Here is an 11,747-nt window from a genome sequence, read left to right as displayed (position 1 = left end):
AATGGAAAGGATGTTTCCAAAGCTGAGCGAAAGAGTACTGCTTTTTCACAGCCTGAAGAACGAAGGGAAATGTAACTGATGCCTTCCTTTACTTCATGGGTTGCTGGAGAGAAGGTAGAGACAAACTTCTTAGAGGCATATAGATGAGGACAAGGGACAAGAGACACAGTGCAGCAAGGAAAGTTCTGATCACACGTGAGGAAAGAACTGTCAGCTGTGAGGCTAGTCAGACACTGAGACAGGCTGCCAAGAGGGGTCAGAGATGCTCAGATCTTGACTAAACAACCCTGCTTAGGAACTTGGCTCAGTTCTGAGTAGCAGGTTGGACTAGGTGATCTCCAGAGGCTCCTTCCAAACCTCAATTATCCTAATGGGTCTCTGATTTTATGAAATGTCAGCCTACCTACAGCCCCATTTCTCTACAACAAAAGGTTATAAAAAAGTCAATAGTTTTTTTGTGGTTTTTTTTTTTATACATTGGTTTCAGTTGAATGGCAGTTGTGCCTTCTGTGTTAAAATTCATGTGCAAATTTTCATTTTTCGAAGCTTTTAATTCATCTGGGAGAAAACCTCTGTTCTAAGTCTGTAGGTCCTGAAGCACTGCACATGAGGTCAGCTGTTCAAATATTCAAAGGAATGTAATCACTTTCAATGCTTGTTTTTATTATTCACCCAACCTTCACCAGAGTGTACATATTTAAATAAACAGAAGAAGCCAAGGGCTAGTAAGGCCACACAGAAGATGTGATGAAAAAAAAAAGCAGTCAATAAATAAAAAATCTGAAAGAACAAGCTGTTGCAAGGCTCTCATTTATAATGAGAAGAGGAAAATACCATCTGGCAGGAGTAGAGAGTATCTAAAGATTTTGGATGTTCAATTGCCAGCTGAAGTGGACCCTGACATCTGAAGGACCAATAGAACATTCAGTGGTGTAAATGGATCATGAATGTGATCATCTCAGATGTCTGAAACAGCACTATGTTCCAATACTTCCAAGAGGATCTCAGATACACTTGTTTTTATCTCCTCTTGAAGCAACCATGGCAGCTTAACATCTTCGTGCTTCTGTAGAGAACAATCCTGCATTTATTTTATATAAAATCTGTATTAATTCAGAATAAACATCTATATTTTTATTCTGAGTAATGCCTTAAAAAAGGCACAAGGCCTGGATCGTGTTCCAATGTAAGAACCAACTTGCCAAGCCAAAGAATAAAAGGAAAAGCCTTTAGTGAGCAGTAACAAAATAATTCAAGGATTATAAAGTCGCCCATACAGCTTCTTGGTGGAAGATATGTCTAGATGTTTTTCATGTTACCAAAAACATGAAATTTCTCAAACCTGTTCTATTTGCTAAACTTTTTCCTTGAATTTCTGCTGAGAAGATTCTGCAAAGAAGCATTCTGTATTTAGAGCAGAAAAAGCGAATTAACATTTTTGCGGCTGGATTCCTCAGAATATTACCTTTTTGCTCTGTCCAGAAATTTTATATATCTACAATATTTCCTATGTTTTGGGAAGTCTAGTAAGCTAGCTAGAACAGAAAAAATGGCTCTAACTTGCCTTTTGGATATCACATCTGCATGCAGTCACTGCATTCAGTAGTGCTTACATTTACTTCAGCTCAACAGATTATAAGAGGATGTGTGTAGTTTTTACTTGTGTGTAGTTTTTACTTGTGAGTAGATGAATGGGGACAATTTATCTAAATTCCCTATGAATTAAGTGAATTCTTTAACATTATAAAGAAGGACAAATGAATGTCAACTTGTAATTAAAGTCCAAGAAACAAAAAATAAGACAAAGCACAGGTCAATGTCAGAACAAATGGAGCAATATCCTCGACTCAGACTCTTAATTGAAAAAAAACCCAGTCACAACCAATTTCAATTGATTAACAACTCCTCATCTAATGGTGGTCAGCCACCTAGCTAGCTAATTCTATTTATTTCCTTTGCTGCTAAGATAAGAAGTTTCTACAACATCCAGTATGCTTTAAGCAAAAGGTTATGTATGTCAATTTTATGGCAGTCTGGACAATCAAAAGCCCAAGTGATGGTTGGAGATAGTATGGAATGAAAGTATTCCTTCACTGACACCTGTCATTCTAAATGCTAAAGGTCGATATACAATAAAATGAATTCAATAAAGATGATTAATATGCTAGTATATATATATATATAACAGGAAGGAATTACAAATTTAAACATTTAATTCATTAAATTAAAGAGAATGCTTGGTCTAAAAACATTCGATGTTGCAAACACATGGGCAATTTAAAGTCGAGCAAATGAAACAGAAGTAGTTGGAAGTATTAAGAGCAATATAGAATGGAAGGAATATAGGAAGACATGAGATAAGCAGATAGCTTATAAAACAGAAGAAATTGCTTAAGAAAGCAGAAAATTTTCATATCTAATAAAGAGTAAATCAAATACACCTCTTCAACAAAAAGGCAGTTATCCATAGAGGTATCACAGGTAAAATTACAAGAATGAAACAAGACTATGATATAGACCACATTATTCTGTTGCCAACTGTGTCTCAAAATACAGACACATTGAGGGATGGATTCCCATACTGATGTCTTTTGGGAAAGCAACCTAAGCAAATAATACAGATGAAGTGGTAGAAATTCAAAGTTTCAACAGGTAATTTCTTGCTTCAAAATACACACAAGAGGATGACACTTGATGTGGCACAACAGGACTAAACCTGGCTGCATTCAGCCTATCAGTCCTGCCAGAAGCCTTATTCATTTGTATAAATATAATGAACTGATATCTCATCCTATGATTTTCTTTCCTCTGGCTGACTCATCAGAAGGGCACATCACACATGTGTCAAGTGTGTGATTTTTCACCAGCCCCCTGGTGGAGGCAAGTAAGCTTCCTGTGAGCACTGGTGTATCTGCTTCTCCAGTTTAACGATCAGTGTGTCTACAAATATTTAGAGAAGGATGAGCACTGATGACAAAACTACTTAGCTCTACATTCCTTACTTGGACCAAGGGAAATGCAGGTTATTCAACCAATAAATAATGTCCAAGAATGGGTCAAGGAAGAAAACTATAGTCTTAAGACAAACACTTCTGGAAGATTTACTATTTATGCTTAAACCTTATATTTGATTCAGTTTAATGCTAATATTGATCCTAAGGGATTAAAAAAAGACAACTTTTTTAAAAAATAAAAAAATCAAGAAAATGCTATGAACTTTTAAGAAGCATACACGTTACAATTAAAAATATGAGATTGCAGGATGGGAGAGGCTTTCTGGGCTGCAATTTCTGTTTTCAAATGGAATAATAGGTTTGTCATTATTTACCAAAGCTTGCTGATAACATGATCAGGCACAGAAAAAAATGATAAATGAATTATTAATGCTAAGATGAGCCATACACCTACAGAGAAGCACTAAAATATCAAACAGTAACTAAAAGTTATAAGCCCTAACACTACATAAGGTCTCCTTCCCATAAAATATTGAAATAATCAGTTTGTAATTTCTTTTTACTGCAAAGAAATCCATGCATTTCTTGTTTTGTTTTTTATTCAATCAGAGATAACTGCTATGACCTCATAATTACCTGTAAATTTTAATGCTCTTGTTACAAATCCATAAAATATGAACCTCCATTACTAATAAGGTCTCCAGATTACTTGGAATTACTTGTGATTTGCTATTATATATGACATAGATTTGTCAATGTCATGGTTTTATGATTTTCGGTTATTGGTACTCCACATCATAACATCATGTAGTGAATGTAGCTGGTTCTCAGAAGAGAAGGACTACTACAGTCCCCACGGTACTTTGCTCCTCTGTTACCATTTTCAAGCCGGAGGGAAAAGATAAAAGCTTGCAGTATAAAAACTTGCAGATCACGAGACCTCGTCCCTTTTTCCGCCGTCTCTCGTCTTGGCAGCACCTCGCTCTCCAGCCGTCTTATCGTCGGTAGTAGAGTAAGGCCTACCTTGATTTTGGGACATTCTCTCTCTCTGTATTGGATTTATCAGCTTAAATTGTAATTATATTGTATTATAGTGTGTTGTTTTGCATTCCAATATTTTATTTAGTAAATTAGTTTGTTTCTCCTCAGATTGTTGCCACTGTTCTTTGCTCTCAGGGCCATCTCCTCACCCTTTTCCCCTTTTCCCTTTTCCTGGGGCGTGGGCCCGTGGGTCCCCCGTCCCCTTTGTCACGGAACCGGGCCGAACGCCCGTAAACCGTTGACAGTCAAGCATTTTGATATTTGACTGCAGCTTTATTTATATGTACTACAGAATCATAGAATCACAGAATGGTTTGGGTTGGAAGGACCTTTAAGATCATCTAGTTCCAAACCCCTGCTATAGGCTGGGACACCTCCCTCTAGACCAGGTTGTTCAGAGCCCCATCCAGCCTGGCCCAGGGAGTGGGCATCCACAACTTCACTGGGCAACCTGTTCAGTGCGTCACCACTCTCACAGTAAAGAATTTCTTCCTAATATCTAGTCTAAATCTACCCTCTCTCAGTTTAAAGACATTTCCCCTCATCCTGTTGCTACATGCCCTTAAAAAAAGTCCCTCCTCAGCTTTCCAGTAGACCCTCTTCAGATACTGGAAAGCTGCTATAATATCTTCTCAGAGCTTTCTCTTCTCCAGACTGAAGAGCCTCACCTCTTTCAGCCTGTCCCTGTATGGCAGGTGTTCCAACACTCTGATCATCTTCGTGGCCCTCCTGTGGACCCACCCCAACAGCTCCATGTCCTTCTTGTGTTGGGAGCCCCAGAACTGGATGCAGAACTCCAGATGGGGTATCACGAGAGCAGAGTAGAGGGGCAGATTCACCTCCCTCAACCTGCTGGTCATACTTCTCTTGATGCAACCCAGGATATGGTTGGCCTTCTGGGCTGCAAGTACACACTGCCATCTCATTTTGAATCTTTCATCAACCGACACTCTCAAATCCTCCTCAGGGCTGCTCCCTATAACGGACACATTGTAGAAATGTAATTGCTATGGCTGCTTCAAAAAAAATAAAATAAAATAAAATTGCTACCCTACTAAATGGAAACCAAGAGCCAAAAATCTTGTATTTAAAAATCAATGTAAAATGTTAAATGCAATTCATGAATATGTGCATTTTTTCTTCTTCTTCTTGACAGTAAATAAGTACACTTCAAATATCTGCTTTAAGGCAGTAGTGTTGCACTTGTCTTTTCTCATTCATACAAGCTTCTTCAGCTGTTGCCCATGGAAACACTGCTGCAAAGATGACCACTAGTCTTAGTGCATGCATCAAATGAATCTCTGAGGAGGCAATATTATTTATTAATACATTTTCCAAAATTAAAATTGTTTTAAAATTAAAATGACTTAGATGAAGATATGTTTGCTTAAAATTAAGGCTTGGAGATATAAACACAACTCCAAAAGCAGATCAAATCTCTGAACATCCTCATTACACTGAGTAGGTAGGCAGTTCCAACAGAGTTTTGAGAAATGTTTGGCTCACAGAAAAGCTGAATGACATGAAACCTCAGAAAAAGTGCTTATAAATAAATTTTTCGCATTGTTGAAGATAAAGCCCAGATTCTCCTTAAGGCCCGGATATACTAAAAAGTTATGTACACTGCTGCAGACACAATAGTCATTTCAGTTTCATGGATTTCCTTTATAAGATATGCTGGGTAGTAGCTCTACCTAGTTATTCAATGCCAAATATGCTATGGGCCAGAGACACAGTTGTAAATACTTTCTAGGCTAGAATCACATCGCTTTACCTATTCATTTATTCTAATGCATGTTAGGTCAGTAACATTTTGCTAACATATTTTAGAATTATCTCTGAATCAACTATTACCACAGGATGTGAAAAAACCTTTAACAGATGGTTAGCAATGAACTGCTGCTCAACAAATGGAATAGCTTGACAGATGACAGATTGCTTATGTCTTGCCAATTTGGCAATATTACCTAGACCGATGGTGACACTGTTCATGACTCAAGATTTTTAGTTTTGTTTTGCTTTGTCATTTCTTTTCACTTGGAAACTAACCAAAATTCTTGATGTAGAACAAACACAGGCACAAGTAAAATACACATGTAGCATAACCTTATGCAAAATCATTATAGTGTCATAAGTACTCAACCATTTTCACATTTCATTTGGAAAAAAACACTATGAAGAAAAGTTTCCTGGTCAAATATATAGCCTTCACTTGAGAGAGTTGGTGGGAGGAGGGAGTTACTACTGAGTTAGGGTAATTGATTTTTGAATCAAAAGGATTTCCTTTTTTTCTGATGAATATTTTTCGATTTATGTATTGATGTTAAAGAGCAGCAGGAAACATTATTTCAGTCTAATCTTCTAGAGAATCTTTTTTTTTTTTTTTTTGCATAGCTTTTAATTTCCTGTTTAACCTAGAAAAGTTTATCCTGTGTTTCAGATACATGAATACAAAAGATGTTTTTTGCAACTACATAGTTTGAATTTCAAATGAAAACCATTGCAGAGCATAGTGATAATTATGACTTTCACAGTTATCCCAAAAGCGTGAGAAAAGTACATCAACCTGTCAGTTTTGAGAGAAACTAGGGGAGATCCAGCTTTAATTTACAAAAGAGCAAAAGCAAATCCTGTTCATCCATCCAATTTGTGTCAGATTTATAATGCAATCTCAGATAGTTCATCACAGTATGGCATATTTGGCTACGTTTTCTCAAGTACTCCGTCTCACTTTAGGCACTTCATGATTTCTGTAATGAGGTAAGGTAAAATAAATTAAAAATTAAAACCTTGCTGTTTGTTACTGACTGCAAAATGATGTTCTCCATAAACAGAAAATTCAATCCTGCTCAGGCAGAAATGTATTTACTGTTCAGCTGTCTAGCAGCTGGGCTCGGGAATTTTAATTCTACCTTCACGTTGACTGTCTGAATCTAAAAATAGCCCTTTTCATGTGTCAGTTCCAGGTTTATTGGCACTGATTAACAGATAATCAACCTTCAGCACAAATGCTTGATTAAAACTCACTTCCAAAGCCGCATCTGGAGAGCTCAATGTTCATTCATGTCATTAGATTCTAGTCGTTACAAACCAAATGCACTAGTTGATAAATAATGCATACATATGCATCTGATACTGCTTCTGTAAAGTGAGTTCAACATTCAAACAGGTGTGGCTACTGTAAAAACCTTTAATGGAAAAACAGAAGGAAAGCCACAGCAAAATAAACATAAATCAGACATTTGGTATGTTCCCAATCTATTGCTAGTCTTAAAGGGAGACAGAAACTGACTGATACTTTTCCAGTTCTTTCAAGAATTTCTGTCTTTCCTTCATGCGTGCATAATTTTCAATAAAAAGGGTGGAAGAAAAGATAATCAAAACATCTATTTTTGAACAAATTGAATTCTCAACCATTTATTGTTAGGATGCAATTTTAAAGCTTAATTTTGAAAACTTTTTGTTCAATACCTCACTGCATTTTCGTTTTACATTACCCCTCACCACACAAAATTGCATAAAATTTAGCTTCCTCACCAAGCTAAAATCTCCAATTCCATACTTAATTATATATTAAAAAAAAGATTAAAAGTTAACAACAATAAGTGTACATTCTGTTACTCTACTGTACATACCATACTTGGGCAACTGGACCCAGATTTTATTAATAAAAGAATGATCGAGTATCGACTTCTGGCCAGCTGGCATTTCTCTTTTCTGCAAAAACTACTCAAAGTTAGAAACCAATTAGGAAAAGATAATAAAGCACCTCCCCTTCTGTGGTAATATTTGATTTTCTGTAGCAAAGAAGATAGCCTGCCAGCATGACATTTTTAACTCTTGTTCACTTCTTCCTAAATTTATAAGTTTTGAATTGAAAATGTGAGGGAAAGGCACAAAGCTGTGCCAGGGAAGGTTCAGACATTAGGAAAAATGTCTTTACCATGAGGGGAATCAAACACTGTAATGGGTTTCCTAACGGGGTGGTTGATGCCCCATGCCTGTCACTGTTCAAGAGGCATTTAGAAAACGCCATCATCAGTATGCTTTAAGTTTTCATTAGCCCTGAAGTGGTCAAGTAGTTAGACTTGATGATCTTCAAAGGTCCCTTCCAACTGCATTGTTACATCTGTTCTGTTCTATTCTGAAACAGCATAATGAGCATTGTGTTCTTGTCATAACGTTTTTCCTTCTTCCTAGTCCCTCCTTGTGAGAGTATTGATGCTCCTTTTCCAAAGCGGCAAAGAAGCATCTTTATTTTCTTTTTTTTTCCACATATTTCTCATCAGTTTTAACAATTTCTTTCAGCTTATTCCAAATCCATATGAAAGATGCACTGAAATCCATATGAAAGCTGTGCTTTCTGATTGATTTCCACAACACATGTTGCGTTCAATATCCCACATATAAAGCTCATGGAGAATTGTTTCACAAACAATTAGTGATACAGGTTTTTTTTCTTGATATAAGAATCAGCAGCCCCTGAGACTTAGTATTTTTACTAAACTCAGTACAGCAGCTTCAGCTTCGGAATATAGCTCATAAAGAGCAACTTGCAAAATGATTGTTAAGAAATCACAAAATGTCAAACTGACATGAACTATAATCATTTTTTACTCTGTCTTTTAAAGAAATAGATTTCATTTAGCAAATACTGACACAGTGAATATACATTTTAAACATATCATTAGACAATGATGTATGAAGATCTCAATTTGACAAGCAATTTATTCAACAGCTTTAACAATAATGTGTACCTTCTACAAATAACTGCTAAACATCTAAAATGTTTAGAACACCATTTTTTTCCTCATCCAAATATTGAGAAGCTTGATAATGCTTTATAAGAAGAAATTCTGTAAGGTCACATGTACAGATTGCTCTTTTTTTTTTTGATGGAAATACGTGTTATTCTCTAGTTCACCACTGAATGAAAAAGGTTAAGAATCAAAGGAAAATGTCTATGACACCTAGAAATTTTGCTGTACTGAGAGAAGTAAAAGAAAAACATATGTAAAAAGAATTAAAATGAATGAATTCAAAATGTGGGAGTTTAACATGTTTGTTGTTTTTATTTTCTTAAAATGATTGAGTCTCTTTTATCGAGCATTCTTCTGTTCTGACAGCACAGTTACGAACCCTTGAGCTTACCAAGGTATGACTTGGGTATGCATTTTGCCATTCAGTGTACCATCATGTGAAATCACCTGATTCTCCTTTCACATTAAATCTCAAACTGCATATATATCTGTTTCAAACGTGGAGTCACTATTAAGGCACAATGGGGAAATATCTCAGGACATACTGACTGTCAGACTAAATTTACTAAAAGATTTAGCCAGATTTTTCTCTCTTTCTTAAGAAAATATGCATTAAGCCATAGAAATTTCAAGATAGTGAACGGTCTGCTTTTCTTGGTTTGCTGCTTTCCTCTCTCCATCCTGGTCTCTCTAACTATGCAAAGTAACTCCAGGTTGACATGAACTAATACTGAAGAATACTGCTATTACTGCTACAGAGAACACTGTGACTTTTCCTGCAGCCTAGAACTGAAACACTTACGAAAGATGAAAACTTGCTGTAACTGTTTTAGTGATATAGTGATATATAATAAAGCCAAAATACTTTTTTTTTTTAACTGAATTTATTCATTGATGTATGGTTTAGAACCAAAATTGTGCTGCATTTTAGAAATCACTTTTGGGAGGATCTTATCTGCATAACACATACAACAGAAGAAACATGCTAGAAAGCCAGAGATGTATTTTCATTATTGTAGTGACAATAAAAATATGAGATATGTTGCAACCTGGTTTGCTCTGCAAGCTTGCTGAATCTTCATAAAGCTACACAGAAGAATAAAAAAAAATTACAGGTACAGTAAACTGTATTTAAAAATTATATGTACTTTAGGGTAGAAAACGGCCCAAAAGGAGACAACAGAAACAAGAAACATAATGGTTGTGCTAAAAGAAAACAGAAAAAATACATATATATATGTGATTGTTGTGTAACAGAGGAGGACTGAAACTTGGAATCCAGCAATTACATCTAAATTTCTGTAATGGATAATTATAGGTTAGGCCCTAATTTGAAAGACATTCTTTTATAAAGCAATCTTTTCTCATACATTAGGCATCACTTGCACACTAGGTACACCAGGAAAAAAAAAGTCTCTTTTTTCTTGTAAACACTGTACAGTTACTTCTGTACCAATATATAGAAAATAAATTACTGTTGCACACAAGGGAGCCCTTACATGGGTTTACTGCAAAAAAAGAATTATGATGAAATATTATGAAATCTGCATGATATTTGTATAACAATTGCATGCCCTGACATTTTACTGGAATGCTGTATTTTGGAGTCAAACTAGTAACTCTGGAGTTATATTATAACTTCCTACTGCTTAATTTTTTGGTAGCCTTTTCATATTTTCAGTACACATTCTTTCTTTCTGAAATAGAACTGCCAGCAACAGACCATCAGTGGAGATCTTGTTTCTCAGATAAGCTGCTTAAAAGCTGTGAAATTTTAGGGGAAGTCCTAAGTTTTTTGTTCGTTCAATTGTTTTACTGATGGTAGCAAGTAGAGTTTCTGTATAAATGCTTTTCTAAGACCACTTCACTCCACAAACATTCTTAGGATCTCCAGCTGTGCTCCGTTCATTTGCTTAAGGCAAAGCCCTGCCTTTGAATACCTTAGAAGAAATTGCCTAGTTAGCTAAAGGGTTCTAACGATGCTGAAGCATAAAAAGCAAAAGTTTTCCAATGAGTATCCCTTGTTAGACACAAGAGCACCAGGCCCTGTTTCAGTGGGCAACAATTCATTGGGATACAATGTCAGAATTTGTTCATACACATTCCCTACGCGACAAAACCTCCCTTTATTTGCTTCTTTCATAAAGAAAATACATCTTATCAGAAATAAATATTAGCAATCCATTTTCCCAGGCAACCTACCAAATGTGATTAATTGCTGGGAAGTTTCTAGCTGCGCACAGCTGAGCTGTCATGGCATTACACCATTGCTGCTGGACAGCAGAAAGCATTGAGGGAGATGGAAAACAGCGACTCCATAGCATGGATTGACTTGTCTCAGTATTTGCTTTAACTACTGCTTTGACACTTCAGTGTCCTTGATTTCTTGGCATTACCTCTAATGCTGCTTTGCACAGATGCAACAAATGTTTCACACATGATAATGTTAAAAGGACATTATTAAAAGTAATCAAACTACTTCAGAATATAAGAGGTTAAAAAGTCTATACTAAAGTTTTTACTTACGAAGGATGAGTCTGCAACACTACATGTTCAATATAACAGTGAGAATTAATAAGGCCAGCATACACTGTTTTTCTAAACCTGTATGCCATTGTCAGAGACAGGTATCCAGCTGAGGTGGTCCTTTGGAGTGACCCAACCATCTATTAATTTTGAGTATAATTGTTTTGCTTATTAAAAGTCCAGCTGAGCTGGTCATCTCACTTTCTTAATACTTGCTTTGGGTAGCCTGAGAGTTATGTTTCATCAAATCAATCCTGAGAAACTTTGTGTGGAAAGGAAACCTCTTCTGTCCATGCACTCAGTCACTGGTTTGTGTTTCATATACATTTGCTCCCAGATACTGAATTCTGGGCTATCTTACTGTCACTAAGCAATTATTGCCAAATTGCCAATTACCATATTAGAGAGCCACTACCTCTCTAAGAAATTCAGTGGTCATATTCTTGTGGCTATGTCCATACAGCAG

The 11,747-nt window shown here is 36.1% G+C and overlaps 1 protein-coding gene across 3 annotated transcripts in view; it reads right to left on the bottom strand.

Moving 5' to 3' along the window:
• KCNIP4 (potassium voltage-gated channel interacting protein 4) overlaps window positions 1-11,747 on the bottom strand; it is a 296,711-nt gene that overhangs the window by 161,565 nt on the left and 123,399 nt on the right. The window lies entirely within an intron of this gene.

This window comes from Numida meleagris, chromosome 4 (assembly GCF_002078875.1).
Source record: "Numida meleagris isolate 19003 breed g44 Domestic line chromosome 4, NumMel1.0, whole genome shotgun sequence".
Taxonomy (NCBI): domain Eukaryota; kingdom Metazoa; phylum Chordata; class Aves; order Galliformes; family Numididae; genus Numida; species Numida meleagris.
Note: the sequence above shows the minus strand (reverse complement) of the source record. Positions and strands in the feature narration are given on the sequence as shown.